Source organism: Quercus lobata, chromosome 4, assembly GCF_001633185.2.
Source record: "Quercus lobata isolate SW786 chromosome 4, ValleyOak3.0 Primary Assembly, whole genome shotgun sequence".
In the NCBI taxonomy this organism is placed as follows: Eukaryota; Viridiplantae; Streptophyta; class Magnoliopsida; order Fagales; family Fagaceae; genus Quercus; species Quercus lobata.
Genome location: NC_044907.1, coordinates 11,296,877 through 11,313,749, shown reverse-complemented (window position 1 = coordinate 11,313,749; position 16,873 = coordinate 11,296,877). Strand labels below are relative to the sequence as shown.

The 16,873-nt window shown below is 32.5% G+C and overlaps 1 long non-coding RNA gene across 2 annotated transcripts; it reads right to left on the bottom strand.

Annotated features, from left to right (window-relative positions):
- Positions 1–8,979: 8,979 nt before the first annotated feature.
- Positions 8,980–11,183, bottom strand: LOC115988047. Of its 2 annotated transcripts, XR_004091304.1 has the most exons (4): positions 11,003–11,183; positions 10,652–10,749; positions 9,996–10,566; positions 8,980–9,311 (listed from the first exon to the last, which is right to left on the bottom strand). It is a non-coding gene; the product is annotated as an uncharacterized LOC115988047 (long non-coding RNA). The 2 variants fall into 2 exon arrangements; XR_004091303.1 differs by having other exon boundaries at positions 10,652–11,183.
- Between the last annotated feature and the right edge of the window lie 5,690 nt (positions 11,184–16,873).

The following is a 16,873-nucleotide window of genomic DNA, read 5'->3' as shown; positions in this document are numbered from 1 at the left end:
TAATGAGTTGGGTAGTAGCTATAATGGATCCAGATGACAATAAAATAGAAATAGTCTGGTTTTATTTAAAGAAAGTCATCCTCGGCACAGTCTGAGGAGATCAGTTCTTGTATATATTGCCTGAAGTTGGATACAAGTACAGTGTTAATGGCTACAGTCTTTCTTTCTACCATTTTTCGATCTCCTTCTCTCATTGCCTTCTTCCAATTTTATACTATCCCTCTACCTTCATATCTGCCTTCCACATGTAGATCAGATTATTAGTGTTGATCCTTATCCCATCAACACCTTCCTGAAGTCTTTGGGGGTAGTTGTAAGGTTGTAAAACACTGTTCAGATATCACTTCCTCATTAATATGGCCAGAGAGTTAGCTGCAGAGCATTCAATGCGGTGGTAGCAGCTTTCTTTTAGATATTTCTCAGTTACCATCCCTCCTATGCGTTCATAATGCATGCCCTTATCAATGGAACTTCCTGGAAGGTCATCTTGGATGGTAGGATACACATTTTGACCTTTGCTTCATTCAGCCGAGGAGATATTCCTCCTCGGCCTGCCTTCCCCGACCTTCTCATTTGTAACTTATTTATGGGGCTCTAAGAATTACATCTTCAATACTATTTATTTGTCCTCAAACAAAATAACGTCCTCAGACAAAGCCGAAGGCCTAATATGCATTTTTGGGCCCCTTCTACCTACAATATCTTTTTGTGAAACTACAATTTCAATTAATATTTTTTTATTAGGTGTGAATGTTGAGAAATTTGGATGACATATTTTTCCTTACATTCTTCATGTTTGCAAAATTCCAAAAGATTAAAGATTAATAGCTGTGTTATTAGTGAAATATTTAAATTTCAAGTTTTTGTGGTCTAAAATTACACATAAAAAATAATTTTATGGATCAAATATTAAATAACATATAACTAGTACGAAATTTGATATGTATGTTAAAAACAAAACATGCAATTTTATGGTCAGATTTTCAAAATTATAGTCATATTAATTTTTTTAGTTAGAGTTGTAGCCATTAATTGTAACCAAGTTTTTTTTTTTTTTTTTTTTTTTTTTTTTTTTTGAGAGTGGATAATTGTAACCAAGTTTGTAACCAAATTTTGCCATTTTTCACATATTCTAATAATATTATGAGCTTTGCATTATTTAAATGAACTTGATTCAACATAAAAGCCAAAGACTTGGTGCCATTTTTGTGCTTTCTCAACTTGTAAGTGCTTCATAGTGAACAATGAACACTAATCCATATCACTGCCATTATGAACTTTGCATTATGTAAGAACACCTAGACCACGACAGTCAAAACTTCACATCCATGTGTCTTTCCACTCACCACCATCATAATTTTTTTAATACTAATATTTTTTTTAAAAAAAAAGTTAGAAGAAGATAATTCCTTTTGTTTCAATCAATAAAGAATTTCATTAATATATTCAAGTTAAGCCTTTTGGGATATACACCACTGTTAGTTTCATTAAAACCTTCTCACCTCTCCCCTTGTGTGTGTGTGTGTTAAAATACTTTGTATTCTCAATATATATATATTCAAGTTTTCCTCTTCATCTTTCAATTTCCCTGTTATTTGTTTATATGATGGTCTTCAATTCCCCTATTATTTTCTTTTCAAATTGTGCACCATCTGTTACTAATTTCTTGGAACATGCTTAATTGATGTCCAGCCCATACTAATGGTATTAGGAGCTCTGCATTATTTAACAAAACCTATAAACTCAAAAGGACTCGGTCAAAATCTTTGGTGTAAATGGTGCTTTCTTGATCTCTATCTTGCACCTTCTTAGAAGATGTTTCATAATGATGACTAGCTCACATATTCTAATAATATTATGAGCTTTGCATTATTTAAATGACCTTGATTCAACATAAAAGCCAAAGACTTGGTGCCATTTTTGTGCTTTCTCAACTTGTAAGTGCTTCATAGTGAACAGTGAACACTAATCCATATCACTGCCATTATGAACTTTGCATTATGTAAGAACACCTAGACCACGACAGTCAAAACTTCACATCCATGTGTCTTTCCACTCACCACCATCATAATTTTTTTAATACTAATATTTTTTTTAAAAAAAGTTAGAAGAAGATGATTCCTTTTGTTTCAATCAATAAAGAATTTCATTAATATATTCAAGTTAAGCCTTGTGGGATATACACCACTGTTAGTGTCATTAAAACCTTCTCTCCTTTCCCCTTGTGTGTGTGTGTGTTAAAATACTTTGTATTCTCAATATATATATATATATATATATTCAAGTTTTCCTCTCTATCTATCAATTTCCCTGTTATTTGTTTCTATGATGGTCTTCAATTCCCCTATTATTTGCTTTTCAAATTGTGCACCATCTGTTATTAATTTATTGGAACATGCTTAATTGATGTCCAGCCCATAGTAATGGTATTAGGAGCTCTGCATTATTTAACAAAACCTATAAACTCAAAAAGACTCTGTCAAAATCTTTGGCATAAATGGTGCTTTCTTGATCTCTATCTTGCACCTTCTTAGAAGATGTTTCATAATGATGACTAGCTCACATATTCTAATAATATTATGAGCTTTGCATTATTTAAATGACCTTGATTCAACATAAAAGCCAACGACTTGGTGCCATTTTTGTTCTTTCTCAACTTGTAAGTGCTTCATAGTGAACAATGAACACTAACCCATATCACTGCCATTATGAACTTTGCATTATGTAAGAACACCTAGACCACGACAGTCAAAACTTCACATCCTTGTGTCTTTCCACTCACCACCATCATAATTTTTTTAATACTAATATTTTTTTTTAAAAAAAAGTTAGAAGAAGATAATTCCTTTTGTTTCAATCAATAAAGAATTCCATTAAGGAATGAAAAAAGATTCAAAGGCCTAGCCTTTATGCTTTCACCAAAGTGATATAAGTGCTAAGAATATATGAGATAGGGACAGGCCTCTGAGATGAAACCATATTGGCCTAATAGGATCATGAACAAATTTCAGGTCTCTTTCCGAAGTGGATTGTGTAAAAATGATGTGGGATCCGTATATTTTAAAACCATTGGCCCATTATTTATCCCTCATACTCAAAATGCATCAAACAATATATATAAAAAGGTTAGAACAAAATCCAACAATATAAAGACTAATAAATTGCAATATATTGTCATTGACCAATAAACATAAATTTCAAAATAATTAATTTCAGTCTAATTATAGGTTTAAATCTGATTGAAAATTTTAATATATCACACTTGTAAGACTGTAACTAAATTTTAGCAAATCTAATAAAGAAATCAATTGCCAACCACGGGAGCCCACAACAACTTAACCAAGGCCATACAGAAGTCTAGTGCATTAAAAACTATAATAAAAATGATAAAATTATCATTACTATTTGGAGAACATGTCCCTAAATTTGAAGCGGCATTAATTTAATTTAATCTAATTTTTTCCTACCTTGATTATATTGAAGACATCATTGCCGTAGGATCAACTGGAGCTTATTGAATTACCAAAACTAGTAATAAAGACATCAAACTCGTGGTGGCTTCCCTGCATGCTAGTTTTTATCTTTAGGTTATTTGATTTGTAGAATATTCTCTGCTCCTTTGAGTCTAAACACTCAAAAAAAAAAAAAAAAAAAACTCAGAAACATGTATTTCAAGTTCATGCTTTGTCGGTAAGATCTATAAGTTGCCTCTAGTGGGATTGTATTGTCATTCAAAGTTAGTAGGAACCTTTGGGGAAAAACATATGATTATGTAGTTCATGAACTATGGATTCGACTGAGTTAGCATTAGAATTCTTCCTCTAGTCCATTCAGTGTGTGTGTGTGTGTGTTTTTTTTTTTTTTTTTTTGGTTTTGTTTTTGTTTTTGTTTTTGTTTTTTTGTTTTTCCATAATCTGTGAGATGTTTCACCTTTTAGAAAAATTTTTATTGGACTCCTCGGTTTGTGCATTATTGTAAATAAATACAATGAATGTATGGATAAATATTTATGGTGTGATCTCCACATTTGACACCAATATATATATATATATATATATATTAACGCTCTATTTGTTTTGATGGAAAACCTTTTGTAAAGATAGTTTTCTGTGTTTTCTAGAGTTTGGTAGTATAAAAAAAAAGGAAAAGAAAAATCAAAGGAGAACTATCTTTGGTCAACTAAAAAAAATGTTTAATTTTAGAGATTGTTTTTCATTAAATTTTTTTTTTAAAACAACTCTATCTCACAACAAGCTAAATAGGGGAAGTTAAAAGATTGTTTTTCGACTTATTTAAGGTAATTACCAAATATAAAAAAAAAATGAAATAGTTTTACGGAAAATACTTTTAAGAAAATGACTCATTTTCTAGAAAATATTTTTGCCTAAACAAATAAAGCGTAATAGGTAAAGCTGAAAGAAAATCCAATTAGATTCTAAATTGGATTCCAATTGTTGTCTAATTTTGCACCATGTACCCTAGTTAAGTTTTTTTTTTTATTTTTTTTATTTTTTTTTAATTCTAGGTGAGTTAATGAGGTACAAAAGATGAAGGGTCTAATATAAATAAATCATCAAGAACTCTATAGACCAAAAAAAAGAAAAAGAAAGAAAGAAAGAGTAAACTCATGTTTATATCCAAAAGAAATTAAAATAAATAAAAAATAATAGAGAGAGAGAGAGAGAGAGAGAGAGAGAGAGAGAGAGAGAGAGAGAGAATAATTTGAATCCATATATATGTGTGTAATTGTAATTTTTTTAATTGTACAATGCATATGCACGAGGTATATACAAGTATATAGTAAAAGCCAAAGATCAGAGAAAATCAAATTAGAATCTAAATTGAATTTCAATTGGAGTACAATTATGTACCATGTGTCCCATTTAATTTTTCATTTTTGTATCAAATGAGTTATTTAGTGTAAAAATCGAATAGTCCAAATCCAATTAGATTCTAGATTGAATTTCAATTGGAGTTCAATTTTGCGCCATGTGTCTATCTAATTTTTTTAATTTCTATGGCAAATAAATTATTGGATGCAAAAACCGAAGACTATAAATCAAATTTAATTCTAAATTATATATATATATATATATATATATATAAAATAAGAAATCATTACATATTTTAAAAATGTATGATTCAAAAAAGGTGTAAGCTAATACCACATATAATTTCAATATCTTCTAAAAAAAGGCATAATTTGAATTGTATAATTGTAATTTTTTTTTAAAATTGTATTCATGCATATGCATGGAGTTACATAATAATTAAGAAATTTTTTAAGACACATGACGTAAATTGCACTTCAATTGTAGAATCTAATTATATTTTCACTCAGTTCGGGTACAATTAAACACACACTCACACACACAATATTTACATATATAGTTAGACAAACAAATGGCATAGGAAGGAAAAATCATTCAAAATCTCTCTTCTTCAAATTTTATTTTAGGGAGAGGACTTGCTTCATACAAGGTAAGGTGGAAGCCAAAGAGAAGTGACAACAAATTATGGGTTAAGCTGGTCATGTGCATTGCACAGGACCCTTGGACACTAGTCACTTCTCTTTGGCTGCCATGCAACAATTATTGCATACGAGGTTGCAGTGAATCATTTTCCTTTATTTTATTCATAGATTTAGCTATATAGCTGGGTTCCTAATGGTTCATTCATATTGGACTACTCTTATTTTACACTAAATTAACTCATTTGATACAAAAATTTAAAAACTTAGATGCAATTGCATTCTTTTTGGCATGTTTTTGCAACTCTATAAAGATATTAAGAAAATTGAAATTACATATGGCATAAAATTATTCTTCAATTGAAATTCAAATTGTAATCTAATTGAATGTTTTCTCAACTTTTGCTTTATATATATATATATATATATAGAGAGAGAGAGAGAGAAGGGTATATTTATTGGTTTATATTCCTTCACTATTCAAGCAAACCATCTTACAAGTGAACCACTTCAACCTCTTCTAAAAATAAAACCAAACTATAGAATAGCTAAACCTTGGAAATAACTGTTACATTACAGTGTCTATTACAGTTTATCAAGCATGCCTTAAAAGAACGCAAATACTCTCAAATGTTTTAGTAAATTAATATTGCAAAGTATGTTCCTTTTAAAGCTATTTTCCAACTATCACCAATCATCAATAGATTGATACACATGAATACTAAGTACGAACATTATTGAGTTAATAAATTTCGGACACTTTTTTATTTCTAGTTTTGTTTTCTCCTCATCTAATATATTCAAGTTTTCCTCTCTATCTCTCAATTCCCCCATTATTTTTTTTATATAATAGTCTTCAATTCCCCTGTTATTTGCTTTTCTAAATTGTGTATCATTTGTTACTAATTTCTTGGAACATGCTACAATTGCTGTCTAGCCCATACTAATGGTATTAGGAGCTTTGCATTATTTAACAAAACCTATGAACTCAAAAAGACTCAGTCAAAATCTTTGGCGCAAATGGCGCTTTCCAAATCCCTATCTTGCACCTTCTTAGAAGATGTATCATAATGATGACTAGCTCACAAATTCTAATAATATTATGAGCTTTTGTTATTTGCTTTTCTAAATTGTGTATCATTTGTTACTAATTTCTTGGAACATGCTATAATTGTTGTCTAGCCCATACTAATGGTATTAGGAGCTTTGCATTATTTAACAAAACCTATAAACTCAAAAAGACTCGGTCAAAATCTTTGGCACAAATGGCGCTTTCCAAATCCCTATCTTGCACCTTCTTAGAAGATGTATCATAATGATGACTAGCTCACAAATTCTAATAATATTATGAACTTTGCATTATTTAAATGACCTTGATTCAACAAAGGCCAAAGACTTGGAGTCATTTTTGTGCTTTCTCAACTTGTGAGTGCTTCCTTGGAAAGCGCTTCATAGTGAACAATGAACACTAATCCATATCACTGCCATTATGAACTTTGCATTATTTAAGAACACCTAGACCACGACAGTCAAAACTGCACATCCATATGTCTTTCCACTCACCACCATCAGAACTTTATAAATACTAATATTTTTATATAAAAGTTTGAAGAAGATAATTCCTTTTGTTTCAATCAATAAAGAATTTGATTAAGCAATGAATAAAGATTCAAAGGCCTAGCCTATACGCTTTCACCAAAGTGATAATAGTGCTATGAATATATGAGTTAGGGATAGGCCTTCCAGATGAAACCATATTGGCTCAATAGGATCATGAGGAAATTTCAGGTTTCTTTCCAAAGTGGATTGTGTAAAAATGATGTGGGATCCATATATTTTAAAACCATTAGCCCATAATTTATCCTTCATACTCAAAATGCATCAAACAATATATATATATATATATATATATAAAGGTTAGAATAAAATCCCACATTATAAAGACTAATAAATCGCAATATATTGTCATATTGACCAATAAACATAAATTTCAAAATAATTAATTTTTGTCTAATTATATGTTTGAATCTGATTGATAATTTTAATATACCACACTTGTAAAACTATAACTAAATTTTACCAAATCTGATAGAGAAATCAATTGCCAACCACGGGAGCCCACAATCACTCAACCAAGGCCATATAGAAGTCTAGTGCATTAATTTTTATTTTTATTTTTGAAACTAAGTGTAGTGCATTAAAAATTGTAATAAAAATGACAAAATTAAAAACTATAATAAAATGGCAAAATTTGGCTACAAACTTGGTTACAATTATCCCCTCTCAAAAAGAAAAAGAAAAAAGAAAAAAGAAAAAAAAAAACCTTGGTTACAATTAATGGCTACAACTCTAACTAAAAAAATTAATATGACTATAATTTTGAAAATTTGACCATAAAATTGCATGTTTTATTTTTAACATGCATATCAAATTTTGTGCTAGTTATATGTTAGTGGTGAGGAAGTGTAGGCTGCGAAGAGTATTTTTCCCTTTGACATCTTGTTGTCGACTGGAGATAATATTAAAACTAAGAATGCTATTGTCACAAACTATACGTTAAAAATAAAGTCTCATGTTTATTACTTTGATTCTTTTGACTATTGTAAGAAAGAGGCATATCGGTTTAACAGCTTAGTAATTTACCAACATTAAATAAGTGAAACCATCAATTTAAAAATAGTCAAAGCATATCGGTTTAGCTGCGTAGTAAGAAAGGTAGACATAGAGAGAGTTTGGATCCAACTTATTCCTGCTTATTCCCTGCGTTTGCGTTTTTGCGTTTTTGTGTTTTTTTTTTTTTTTTTTTTCCTGCCGTAGTTTTTGACTTTTCAACATGTTTACTGTACACTTTTCATCAACTTGTATACTGTTCACAGCAAAATAAATGGTGAAGTGCACACCAGTGGGTCTCATTTACTGTTCATGGACCCACAAACTTCACTTTTTTACAATTTTTTCATTAAAAATGGGTCCCACAGTACTATTCACACATTTAAAAATTATTTTACTACAGTGTTTTCAGTTTTCAGTTTCAGGAAAATAAGTTCTATCCAAACAGACTATAAAAGAAAGAAAAAAGTTTCTATTAAATCACTTCAATTAATCCATATTAATAAAAATATTGGAATTTTTATAAAAGTATTCCAACATATATAAATACCCATGTCCTAGGTAGAGGCAAATTAATACACACTGAATATAGAGATTTTCATATTTATGAACTTTTTTTTTTTATTACATCCCTATTTCCAATCTAAAATTATGTTAGAAAATTACTTTCATAGCACACAATAGTTCAGTTTTAGAGACACGACATGCTAGTTCAATATAACAGGAAAGAATGTACCCGGCTGCCACCAATGTGGTCACAGCCAATCTCTGCCTTCAATATCACAAATCCAACCCATTGAGGTCTACCACATGAAAAATGAAGTGCTTAGCAATTAGACATTAGAGGTAGAGCTAATGCAACAAAACAAACGCAAGTTAAAGCCACACAAACCGGAAACATTACCATTAAAATTAGCAGTACAAGCCTCTGGCGTTTTTCAAACAAAATGGATGGTGAACTACAACATACAAGTTAAAAAATCCGATAGTGCAAGATGAAATTTTACCACAGATACTGTTCATTTTGCTACTTCATTGGACAGAAAACAAGACATCCAGTAAACTAAACTAAGCAAGATGAGAAGTCCTGTTCCACCAATAATATTAGAGATTTTCTCCATTGTTCCAATGCTTACAATGCTCGTAGTAGTCACCAAATTTTAAAAAGTAATTATGGGATAATCATCAGGTGGAATGTTGTAAAAGCCTCAATTTTGTGTGAACTAGAAGCCTGCATGGTCCACAATAAGAACCAATAAATCATCAGTAAGTTTGTGGAATATACTCAGTCAAGTATACCCTATGAAGCACGGGTGCGTTTCGGGACTCTGGTGCGGGTGCGGGTGCGGGTGCGGGACTCGGTAATTTTTGAAAAAGTAGGGTGCGGGTGCGGCGGGACTCGGCAATTAAAAAATTATTAAAAATATTTTTATTTATATTTTCTATATATTTTTACTATTAAAATATTCTTAAAAAACACATTAATATACTTGATTCACAAAACAAAGAAAGAATAAGGCAAGAAACGCATCTGAGGCCAGAATTTCGGCCTCTCCGGCGATTTTCACGGCCAATTTCGGCCTGTTTCGGCTGATTCCGGCCTGTTTCGGCCGATTCCGGTTTCGGCCGTATCGGTCGCCGGCCGATATGGCCGATACGGACCGAGTCGGCCCGATTTCGGCCGCGTCGGCGTCGATTTCGGCCGCGTCGGCGCCGATTTTGGCCGCGTCGGCCCGCGTCGGCCCGAGTCGGGATCCGCCACGTGGCGCGACGCGGCACGACGCGGGACGGACGCGCGGTCTACGGCGTCCCTCCCGCGTCGCCGCGTCCCGCCGCGTCGGACGCGGGTGCGCCGGCCTGGGAGCCGCGTTCGTGCATCCTTGAGTATACCAAACAATAAGCAATGAGAACGTACCTGCAGAATTGAATGAAACTCTGCTTTAAGAAATTTGATAACATTAGCAGACCTAACAAAGCTCTGTGCTCATCTTGGTACTTCAAAAGAACATCTAAGTGAAGCTCTTGCAGACGAGGGAAAGCTATAAATTCATCTTCAACTCTGATAGAACACCATTCCTCCCATGCAGACATCCAACTACACTTTAATATTTCAAGAGATAGAAACCGCTGAGCCACAAGAGAATTGTTCCCATAAAACTCAGGACCAACAGCCACTAGCTATTTCATCAAAACCTTCAATGGAAAAGTGTTTCAGGGAAGGTAGTTTCCCAAGGGGTAGCAAGATACAGAAATATTCACAATTTTGAAGGCCAGATACAATATTGCAGAATGAATCATCTCCTAACCAACCTCGAAATCTTGTGCCACCATAATTATGGATCTGTAGCTTATTCACGTTTGTATGAGGCACAAGCTTCTCAAGTACATCCTTTGTGCAGCCTGAGGGCCATCCATTTAACAGTGCTTTCCGCCATATTCCAACAGCACTTCACATAGCCAAATACTGTCTGATGTTAAGTAAAAAGCTGCAGACATTCAATAAACACAATTATTGCTAGTTGGTTTTATCCTAAAAAGAAAAATAAATGAAGTTAGTTCATTTGGCCCTACATTATCCCGGGACTTTTTGTATACAGAGCTTTCAATATCACTGCAACAAGAATCATCATTGGGGCTTCAAACTTGTACAGAAGATATGAGTCAGTTGCCTGTGAAGTGTTGACAAGAAATGTAGGCATAAAATGAGACAGGGAAAAGCTCAAGCATTTCCAGTGTACAATGATGACTCATTGACCTCTATGAACAGACAAAGCTCTAGCATTGCTGCTACCAGTTATGCAATGATCACTAAAAGTCATAAGTTGAAGTTGATAATTTAGAAACATTTAAAAAAACAAAAAAATTGTTTATTGAGGCAATATAACAAACACAAAGCAGTAAAAGAATGAAATCATATTTGACCTTGGTAGAGAGAATGAGAAGTGAATTGGAGGGCTTCTGGGATTTTGAGCAATAGAGTTGGATTTGAGCAACTCTATCTCCGTAACAGCATTCTTGAAATCCTATTAACAATTACTACTACTATTTTTTTATATAATATATTACACCATACGGTTACCTGGTAGATGATATCGAAATTAGGGAGCACTACTGACTCCCTTTCTTCCTCATTGCTGCTTCCCTCCATTTTTCTATTCTCAGTTGAGAGAGAGAGAGAGAGAGAGAGAGAGAGAGGAACACATTATATTAATTTTAAATATTCTCTAATTTCATACCAAGTGCCATTTTATTTATTTATTTATTTATTTAAAAGAATTTCAACCTATAGTGTTTGCTCTTGATGATAACTCTTTATCATCAGACTAAGATACCAATTAGTTTTTTGAATAGATGGGGATTGAACTTCAAATCTTTTATTTAATCATCGGAAATTTTACCAGTTGAGTTAACTAGAACCAACCATTTCAATTATACTTTAGTTTTATATCAATTATTTATTTATTTTTTTGGTAGAATAGTTGTATATCAATTATGATTACATGCAAATTCATGTATTTAAGCTTAGAAAATACAAAATAAATAAATAAATAAATTTTAATTTTATTATTATTATTTGATAATCAATTAAAATTTGTTATACTTCTATATAGTATTATAAATATATATATTTTCTTTTATGGGGTAATTACTAATTACACATAACCCACCTGTGATTTGGGCGAAAATCACTTTGCCTACCCGTGGTTTGAAAAGTATCACTTAACCCACCTATGGTATGTTTCTGTCAATCTCCGTAATCCACCTCAAGCTCAACTGTTACAAAAACACTTCTTAACCCCAAAACATAACATAACGTGAATCAAAACACCCAAAACTCAGAAACTTTTTGAGAGAGAGACCTGTGGTGAGATCAACGTGTTCTTCATGGTTTGGAGTGTTTGAAGGGGGAGAAAACACTAGTTTCGCAACATCGAAGCTAGGGAAGGTAGTTTCGGTAAAGAAAATCAAGGTATTTGTGTCTGTTCTTGATTTAGGGTTTTAGATTTTGTTCAAGTGCCAACTTACTGTGTGAAACTCTAAATTTGTACTTCAAGTGGAGCTGTTTGCTTGTAGAAGCCATTGCAAGGCTTGCACTGTAGCCAAATCAACTCACTACTAGTATTAGCAATGCTTAGGATTTGGACTGGTGGTGCACCAACAGAGTATTTCAAGAGGTATTCACCTCCATTTGAGATTATATCTGCTTGAGCTGCATTGGTAGAGAGTGAAGAAGTTGGCTTAAAGTGATTGACATGGTTAATGAAACGATGCAAAGCCTTGGCTATGTGCTGTGAAGGAGTTTCTAAAGGGTTATAGATGGGAGAGTTTGGAGAGTCATGGTGGATTAGATCTGGGTTATTTGGAGACAGTATTAAAAAAAAAAAAAAATTAAACCCAAAAGAGGAATAACAAATTTTATTTGGTTCCATAAATTGCAGATGTTGAAAGGCTGTGGGGAGTTTCCACTAGCCCTTGAAGTGATTGGTGGATCATTCCCTGGGCAGAGTGCAGAGGTTCAGCTTAGTAGATTGAGGAAATGTTCTATTGACGACATTATTTCCAATATTGATCTGCATAAATGTCTCCAAAGAAGCCTAAAATTTTCATGTCCTGAGGTCAAATTCAAAAACTTTTTCATGGATTTAGGTTCATTTCCTGAAGACCAAAGGACCTATGCTACTGCCCTCATTGATATGTGAGCAGAATTATATAATCTAGGTGAAGATGGTGTTGATGCTATTGCCACTTTATAGGAACTCAACATTTGGCATCTAGCTAGTCTTGTGATGACAAAGTATGGTGACTTTTATTTCAATAATCTGATTTTTCATACCATTGATGTGGTTGGTGATTATTACAAAGAGCTTGAAAGAAGGAAAGTTGTACAAAGCTAGAGACAATGAGGGATTCCAACTACTTTACCAAGAGAAAGAAGGGGTTTCCAACTTCTATTTGTTTGGGAAAAAAAATTGTTGCTTGTCTTGTAGATGTTTGAATTCAATTATTCTAGATGGAAACTAATAGTATTTATTTTCCTTAGCTGTCATTTCCTTTTTTGGGTATCCATTTTTGGGTTTAAAAGTGGATTAGATCTGGGTAGGTAGATCTGGCTCCCCTTGAATCAATGAATGGTACATCCCATCATAGAGCTTCAAACTCTTATCCTTACTTGCCGAAGAGGAAAGCTGGGAGGAGTTTGTACAGCTCACTGTTGTGGATGTGAAAGAAGAAAGATAGGGAACTTCCGGCGATTTTCTCTATGTCAACTAGGTAGTAGTGGAGGCCGTCAGATCTGCCATGGCCGAGGAGATCGGTGGCAAAGACGGTGTAGCCATAGGAGATCTGGGTAGGTAGGTCTGAGTTTTTTTTTTTTTTTTTTTTGGATATGTTCTTCAGGTTCAAGATTTATGTGAATTGAGAGAGAGAGACCAATACCACTTTTTGATTTTTTTTCTCTTGCATTTTTGTGCTATTTTTTGTTTTGGGAGGAGAGAGACAAAATTTGAGCAAAAATACTTATTTACCCCTGATTTTAACAGAGGTGGATTACAAAAAACAAACGGAACATACCTCAGGTGGGTTAAGTGACACTTTTTAAACCATAGATAGGCAAAGTGATTTCTGACCAAACCACATGTGGATTTAGTGTAATTACCCCTTCTTTTATTTATTGGATAGAAATGTTATTTGTATAATATATACCTTTGAGGTAACATTGGGGCAGAAGATGTCAACATCTGGGCAAGCTTAACAGCATCTCCATGTCGATTAATAACGTGTTGTCAATATTATTTTACTTCCAATCCAAGTAATCCTCATTCCAAATATCATCTAACACAATCAGAAATTTCTTTCCCACAATACTCTTGTTCAACCTAACTTGGAGTAGGTCTAGGTCGTTAATTAGTATCACCTGTCGAGGAAGTCACTGCCTGTCACAGTTTAATAAATAAATAAATAATTTAATTAAAAGTTAATGAAGAATTTCTTTTAATTTTTTTTCCTTTTTGTCTTGTCTCATAGCCAACCAATTAAATACCACCTTTCAATCATTCCTTTGGAATTTTCTTGCATGGTGACTCTGACACTGCGGAATAAGCGGCAGATAAGACAAAATAAATAAATAAATAAATAGTACAAGTACAATAGAAAGACTATCAACACAATTTTTTGTGTAATAATTTTTGTCACGACTCTAATGTAATTAACTATAAGTGATAAATGTATATAAAAATAATAGTTTATTGCTCAAAATCAATTATATTAAAATTGTGGTAAAAATTGTGGAGAAAAATAGGTATTTATTTTTAATTTACAAATTATACAGTAAAATATCTATGTTTTTAAAACTTAATTTTAACAAAATCCATGTCTCAAACTCAATGAATTGACTATCGGTGTGCCTTTAGGGTAGGGATTTTCCATATGATTTAAAATTTATTAAAATTCTTATTCTACTTAAGATAAATAAAAATATATTCTAGTTTTCTTCAATAATAAGGGAATAATGCATTTCGCCTAACATTCCACACCCTCTTAACTCCACTCCATTTCACCTCAACTTTCCCTCGTTCAAAAGACAACATGAGCTATAAATGGCTAAAAAAAAAAAAAAAGTAAATGATAATCTCTAGTGTTGTATGACCAAAATCATTTCCTTTTGTTGGTTATCAAAACCAAAATGATATGGAACTCGAAATTTTTTTTTCCTTTTTGACATTTTTTAGAAATTGTGAATGAAAATGACTTCAGACCCGACCAAAATGAAAGCACAATCTAAGTAAATCAAAGATACAAAAGGATTTTGTTGACTTCAGTGTAATGAAATGGATCATTCGTCTCTGCAATAATTTCCTCTCCGCACAGTACTCACAGACAGGTTGTCCCTCTTGCCACACCTTTCACCTATAGACAGGTTGTCATAATGATAAAAGAAACGCTAAACATGTACTGTGATTTCTTTTCAACAAAATTTTGGAAAAGAATAAACAGCTGCAATTTTGCAAGAATGAGGTTCTTCATTTTATTAGTATAAGGTATACATTATCTGATTGAAAATCTAGATTTTACTTTACAGTCATATACTAGTCTAGATTGTAAAATTTTCTACATTAACTTGCTTGTCAAAACTTCCTGACAGAGTAATACAAATTTAGATACCAAGATTTTCTAATTTGACTCTGCCAATACAAGCAGGTCCTCAAAGTTGATATCTGGTGACAGTGACTTCTTTGCAAATCTGCCATTACTGCATCCAAGCCATCTGTACTGCATCGTTGGCTTGTGATGACAGTGACTTTTTCGTTTTTTGGTGGAAAGTATACACCAAAATGATTTCAGACACGACAATGGAGAACGTGATAGACACAGACCGAAAGTCTTTCATTGAGACATTGATGTAATGGATAGTTTATTTTTTCATAATTGAAAATTTCTAATAGACTTTGATTTAAAGCGGCATTTGTTGACGCAATAGGGAGCTTTCCGAGGACATAATTATTACATGAAGACTAATTGTATTCGGTGGAAAGTAAAAGTGAGATAAAAAGATCAAAGTTACTTTTGCGTAAAGGAGTGGAAGGAAATAGAGGCGATGGTTCTTTTTTTTTTTCTTCTCTCTTTTTTCTTTTTTTCTCAATCCATAATGTTCACCAATTTTGATGGCAATTATTAAGCAGATGCTGCCATAGGTACTGTTGATAATGTATTTTGTTTATTGGTTTGATGTCTTTATTACTAGTTTTGGAAGTTCAATAAGCTCCAGTTGATCCTTCAGCAATTCAATATAATCAAGGTAGGAAAAATTAGATGAAATTAAATTAACGCCGCATCAAATTTAGGGACATGTTATCCAAATAGTAGTGCTAATTATCATGATTTTTAATTATGTAGTTATGTTTCTTCACGTTTATTTTTAAATAAATTTAGTAGGCTAAAACAGTTGCTGATTAATTGGAAAAATAAGAAAATTGTTTTGTAAAGTACCTTGTAATTTGTATGATCACCTTGCTCAGTTAGGTAAGGTAACGGTTCATCAAAAAAAAGTTAGGTAAGGTAACTTTTGCATCATCGCTGTTTGAATGTTTCTGTGCGTAAGGGTTACCACGTAGTATCCTTGGTGTGTATGAAGGAATCCAAATAGAAGAGGCAATTAATTAGGCAAAGGAAAATGTTAAAGCTACAAAAAATATTACAAACGGTTAATGTGGTAAGTAGTTATTGATAAATAAATAAATAATGTCAATTGTGGGTATAAATAGCAATTAGTAAGAATTTATCACATCAATATAGTTTGTGACTATAGCATTCTTAGTTTTAATTTTATCTCAAGTTTACAAAAAGATGTCAAAGGGAAAAATACTCTTCGCAGCCTACACACTACAAGAAATTTGATCTTTAGCGATGACATATAGTCGTCGCTAATGCTTTAAATATCGTCGCTAATTATATTGGCGACGAAAAATGTCATCGCTAACTTTCGTTAAACGAAAATGATAACAAAAAAGTTTTTTAGTGATGGTATTAAAATCGTCACAAATACAATACTATTAACGATGACAAAGTCGTTGCTAATAGTGACAATTGTCGTCCTAAATAACTAAGAACCCAAGACGAAATGTCATTGCTACTAGCTCATTAGTAGTGACAAATTTTTTTGTCGTCACCAGTAGATTATTATTAACAATGACGTTTTTGTTATTGCTAATATGTCAGTACTAGCGACGACGCTTGCTGTCGTCACTAATAATGATATATAAGTAACCACAAACATGTCATCACTAAAAATTGCAT